This window comes from Apteryx rowi, unplaced genomic scaffold (assembly GCF_003343035.1).
Source record: "Apteryx rowi isolate R43461 unplaced genomic scaffold, aptRow1 scaffold_1056, whole genome shotgun sequence".
Classification (NCBI taxonomy): Eukaryota; Metazoa; Chordata; class Aves; order Apterygiformes; family Apterygidae; genus Apteryx; species Apteryx rowi.
In genome coordinates this window covers 57154-63153 of record NW_020447260.1, presented here as the reverse complement: position 1 = coordinate 63153, position 6000 = coordinate 57154, and the positions used below count along the sequence as shown (strand labels likewise).

Here is a 6000-nt window from a genome sequence, read left to right as displayed (position 1 = left end):
GTGCGCGGCTCCCCGGGGCGCCCCGGCGGGTGCGAGCCGCGCTCGGGCCCTTCCAGCGGGGCTGTATTGTGAAATTTCCAGATTGTCTCTTCCGAGATATTTCCTTGAAATGCGTCCAGAGAGCTTATTAGTCATGTAAATAAAGAATAATGGAAATACTCGGCATCTGTCGCTACAACGTATCTGAGAGGAATTAAAAAGCTGTCCTTTTTATTATTATTATTTTCCTCCTCTGATCCAGCGAAGAGTGTATCTGTCTTCACCTTGCCAGGGAGCTGGGAAAAGCTGGGAACCTAACCCGTTTGTCATTAGGAGCGTCCTGCCTGCCAGCTTCTGTAGGATAAACCATATGTTGTCACAACACTATTTTTAATTTAGGGTGTTGGTTACATCACATCACTGAGTTGGGCAATCTCTGTATGAGGACGAAGGTAATTACTGTTCCAGGGTTTATCAACTTATATTTTAATGAGTGTTTATCAGCATTACGAGAAGTCAGTAGCAATAAGTGTCTTGGATATGGGCTTAGTTGTTAGCTTTCTCTCCAAAAAAGAAAAAAATAAGCCCAAAGAAACACAGTCTATATATTAGGAAAGCCTTTTCTTTTGGGGGAGGGAGAGTAGGAAGACTACAGGCAGCTGCGTTAAATATTTTGGGAAGCTATTCCGAGTCCGCGTCACACATGAATAGTGGTGTTTATTTTCTAAATGAAGTCTGGTCTCTAGATTGTTTGGTGGCCAAGGGCCACTAATGAACTTTGCTTCCTTCACCGCCACCCAAAAGAGAAATAGTCAAAGGCTACTGGTGATTAAATGGGCAGGAAAGGATAAGAGCAGAAGAGCTCACTTGTTTGTATAGTGAATAACGCAACAATTAGTGGGCTATTAAACACACATGCTCATTCTGCATTTGTTCTATAAACAGTTTCTCCAGCTTGTTGAACTTCTCTGCTTCCTCTGAAACGCTCTGCTAAGGAGATGCCAAGAAGCGACTCTAACACACCTTTGGAGTGTGTGTTTGTGGAGACTAGGCTTTGATTTAATTTTGGTCTGTAGTAGGTAAATGGAAAAAATTTGCTAAGGCTTCTGCTCAGTTGGGTTTTAAATGTGGTATAACTGACGACAGTGTTGTGTAATATGTATAATAGCCTGGAATCCAATACTGTTGTTTTTGTTACCTTAAATCCAACATGTGTGCAGTCTGACCTGTTTTATGTACTAGGATAGCACGTTAGTATGATTTCTGGAAATAAGATGTTTCTTTGCCAGAACAGTCAGGCTTGTATCTTCAGTTGCTCGCTTGAGTTTGTTCTTGGTCTAATAATAATGTATTGGGATTACATAATCCAAAAATGATCACCCAGCTGGGCTAGCTGCCATTTGTTTTTAGTGTCCCTTGTGCCAGAGCATTTGCGTTCCTGATGTGGGACTGTATCATGTGTGGGTTAAGCTGCAGCAATATGGAGAAATGATACTTGGCTTATTGAGACTCTCCTGCTCGAGTCCCTGCTAAATTGTCCTTGTCCCGGTGAAGAGACTGCTACTCTTTCATGTATTGGTGTCCAGCTCCATGTTTCAGGAGGTGGTTTCTATGTCATATACGGAGAACATGGAGCTGCTTCTGCAGAGGTCCAGGTCGCAGGGCTGTGTGCTCCTATTGATCCATAAAGGATTTATTTCTCCAGTGACAGAAGGGTCTATTCACCTGAAAAAAGTGCAACTCCCCTTATAGCCAAAAAAAAAATAAATAAATAAATATGGGACACCCGAAGATGTTGCATATCTGCTCCTTGTGTAACTTGCTGCCCCTGAAACGGCTTCCATGCAGTTGTGAAATTATGAGCACTGACTGCCGAGTTCTGCAGCTGAAGGTTGAGCATTGGAAAATGTGTCCTAAGTAAATTTGCCCAGTGATGAAATGGAGTCGTTTTGGTGTTTTAGCCTAAAACAACTCTTCTGGTTCTCCAAGGACTGTAGTTCTCTGTTAGCTTTGCTTCGTTCTGCATTTCCTTTGGGTGTATATACAGGCTGTGCTTAGCCGTTCCCCCTCCTCCCCCAAGTGGGGCATGACTGTTCTTCATCTCTGCTGGCCTGTCACCAGCTGTCTTGCTGTCCCAGTAGAGGTACAAGGGAAGTCCTCGCGCATCTGCCTTTATTTTCCTCTTTTGGTCTTTATCTTGGATCCTGTCTGTAACATTTTGACAGGATGTTGTATCTGTCGTCATCTACTCTACCTAGATATGTCTCAGTACATGGCATTCATCTTTTGCTTTTCACACCCATATTTTTAGCAACATATGGGGGTTTCTGGGTAAGTAGGAATCTGAATGCGCAATTCTAAACGTTACATGGCAGACCTAAATGTTTCTTGGCAATTGGTACTGTCTCCTCATGCTAATGTGGCATAGGTGCTGATGCTATGTAAACAGTGTTACAGCTGTTCCTGGAACCTTTATCGGGGAATTTCCAGACTTTCGAATATTTATTTAAATACTGTTTTTGTGGTTTAAGGAGCAGTATTTGTTAGCAAGCATGATGCATACTCTTTGGACAATAAACGCCGTGACTGCAGTTGCACCCCTTTCTCCATTACTTATGGCTTGCGTGTTGACCTAAGCGTAGCTGATGGATGCCGTGCAAGCTGCTGCAGCCAGCCCTGGCTCTGGCTTGCAGGGTGCCTGCACAAGGTGGCCTCTGTGAAGATGTAGCTTTGGGACTGCAAAAAGGGTCTTGGCATCCCTGCTCAGGTCAGTCAGCGAGTGATGCAGAAGCAGCTGAACGGTGCCTCCTGCTCATGTGCTGACTATCTGCGCCTGCTATATGAAGTATTTTGAACTGAAGCCACCAGCTGATTCACTGGTGAACTTTGGCAGATGCACAAATATTTATTGGGGGCTAAGCTGAGATAACCGGAGCACGTTGCCCCATGCTCTACTGTCTGAGCTGAATTTTGGAACCTTCTCTAACAAATGTGGCTTCCCCAGGCTTGGAACACCTTGCCTTCCCTGTGCCGGCTGTGCTCTTTAAACCAATAATGACAAAAGTAGTGTTTTCTTAAAGCTTGGGATTAAACCAAACCCTATATAGTCACCTTTAAAAAAAAAAAAATTCAGACTTTTATTTTAGAGCAAATTGTTATAGATGCCTTAATCTTACTATGTTCAAAGTATAAAATGCCACATTAAGGCTCTTGCTGTCATTACGAGGTTCTTAGGGTACAACATATCTCTTCATGCTGACTTGAGGCTTGAAAACTTCTTATAGGTGTCAGAAGGAGAACAATGTGGCTTTTGAACCAAAATTCATTAAATTATCCTAAAGCCTTTTGCATCATTACTCCTTTCCTGTAACCTGTTTTTTCCTGCCCTATTAATTCACTGATGCTGTAGTCTGTCAAAATTGAAGCTGTTATGACATCAGTAACATGAGACTGTGACATTACTAAATGAATCAGCCAAGAGGAGGCTGGTTAGAAAGGAAACTCATTGTACACGTACATCTCTTTGCAATCAGCAGAAATGGGACAGGATATGCAGAACATACTGAACTGCTAAACTCCTGCTAAATGTTCTTAATGTTGACCTGAATGTGGCACCTTCCATTTAAAGGAAGGGGACAAAGAGACGTTTAACATTGTGCATGAGGAATGTTTTGGCCTGTGGCAGTTTCCTTTCAATTATTTAGGGTAGCTTTTTCTCTCAACCATATACCATTCAGATCTGCTCAAATTATAGATTCATCTCTATAGTTTTCAAATTGCATGGGAAAGAATTGTCTGTAATTTACATCTAAAGTGACGTACAGTTGCTATGGGATTCAGTGGCAAATTATAAACCCATTATGCTTTTTTTTATATTGGTGGTAGCAGACTAAAGAAGTAGGTCTAATTGGTGACATGCCAAGGGAAAATAGAAAGTTTATGACAAAATCCTTGTGACTGACGGTGCTTCTTTCAAACACGATCTGCTTTTTATCAACAAATCATATGTCTTAAATGGACGCTATTAATTTGAAGAGTTACATTTGTTCATTAATATTTTTTTTGCTCTCTAACAATATTGGGGAGCAAACTTGAAGATTAACCCCTTAGATATTTCCCATCTTATGAGGCTAGCTTTTCTTTTTTTTTTTTAAGGTATGTAACTGGAGCATTTTGGCACTTGTGTCAATGGATCTAGCAGCTGGATCTTGGCGATTATATTCGTTACCTTGCAAGACTAAACCCTTGTTCCAGCTTATTCTATAGTTCCTTATTGAATTTAAACAGCAGCAAAGGGAGGAATGAAAGCTATTATAAAACTTTTACTTCTGTCTGAAGCCTATCTGATCAAATGCGACATTCAGATTAGTCTCTTAAAAACAGTCTTGCAGTGACCTCTTACCTGACTCGTGTGCTGTAGCAAATTGTGCCTCAAGTTGCTTGCGTGCTTGCTGTAAACCAGTCGGTGTTTGGCGTGTGGAATCTTAATGGCTCATGCCCCACCATCATTTTTTGCTGAACCAGTCTGAAGTGCTCTGTCCTGTTTAGTTAGTTTTTGTCATAGTGCTCCTTGGCAGACAGATGSTGACTGTTGAAATAGTTCGCCTGCATAGGGCAGGCTCTGTTGGGATAGCAGAACAGTCCTTATTACTCGTGAGCAAGGGGAAGTTTATTTTAAAAGGCGTTTGAGGTCTCATTAGTAAATGAACGTGTTATCTCCTGAACAGTTTGCCCATACCCTGCTTTGTATTAGACTCACTCGGGTCTGTAAATTCTAAGCATAAACTTGTGAAGCGTCTCCAAATCCCTGGTGTTTGTGCATGTTGAAAAATGGGAAGGGACAGACTGCATGCGTCACTCTTATACTAATTTGTGCCAGCTAATCCATGGGAGAAGAATACATTTTGGCTGACTTGGTGGTTTTGCTGCTAATGCACAAGAGAATGCATTTGAATGGATGGAGTGGCTGCATGGGTTTAGGTAGACTTGAAGAGATACCATATGTCTGAGATCCTGTCCTGAGTATTCTAATTTGTGAATACAGTCATGTAATATATTGGCTTTATTTTGTTTTGGGGGAGCAAGAGGAGAAGTGGAGGGGGAAAGTGGTGTTCAGCTCAGTGTCAGGCATAACTTCAAGAAGGATGAGCTCAAGTTACCTCTGAATAATTAAGGTTAATGTTGTTTCTGGAGGAACCGTTGTCTTAAGTGACTTTAATGCTAATAAAAAAAGCCGGATAACATGGACTCTGCTAATATTTTATCCACAGAATGGATATGGAAGAGACATCACCAGAACTAGTTGTCTTCATCCACCATTCCTGAGCTTGACCTGGATGCATTATCCAGGGAAAGAGCTTGGATTTGCTGATAAGAAGAGTTTTCTGTAGTAACTCTTGTGTTGCTTAGAAACATCCCGTGCACGTAAGGCAATTTTTGCACACCATGGTAACCTAATATTGCCTTTTGACTGCCTTTTTTAAGTATTGTTACAATAAACAGGATGATAACCCCTCTGCAGTTGGTTTACAGACTGATGGTGTGGATCACTGCTGTAGTGAGAAAGCAAACTTCCAAAATCCAATCCTTTTTGCATTGCTCCAGCAAAAAGGCAGTCTAGGAAAACACTGTTCCGTGCACTTGGTCTCTCCTTTCTTTACATTGGACTAGTGCCTTTTTAATTTAAAGAAACCAACATTTGTTTAACTCGAAAAGAGGTCACTGCTTGTGAGCATGACTTTACTTAGCTGCCCACCTCCACCCGACTTGAGTCTTCCCTGATCTAGCTACAGCCTGACTGCTGTTAACCCTCTGTTTTCCCTTCTGTCTGTGCAGCAGAACCTTCCTTGTCGTTTGTTAGGCAGGAGGGAATACTTTAGCCAAAGGCTTTCATGGAAAGCTGAGATGTTTTACTGTCTTAGAGTCTCTTCAGGCCAGCTGCCACCACTAGCATTACTCTTCTTACATGCAGAATCTGCAACCACCCCTGGAGGCTCTGGGCATGGTCCTGGGGCATACCTC

At 42.0% G+C, this 6000-nt stretch overlaps 1 protein-coding gene across 1 annotated transcript in view; it reads left to right on the top strand.

Moving 5' to 3' along the window:
• ELL (elongation factor for RNA polymerase II) overlaps positions 1-6000 on the top strand; it is a 56465-nt gene that overhangs the window by 891 nt on the left and 49574 nt on the right. The window lies entirely within an intron of this gene.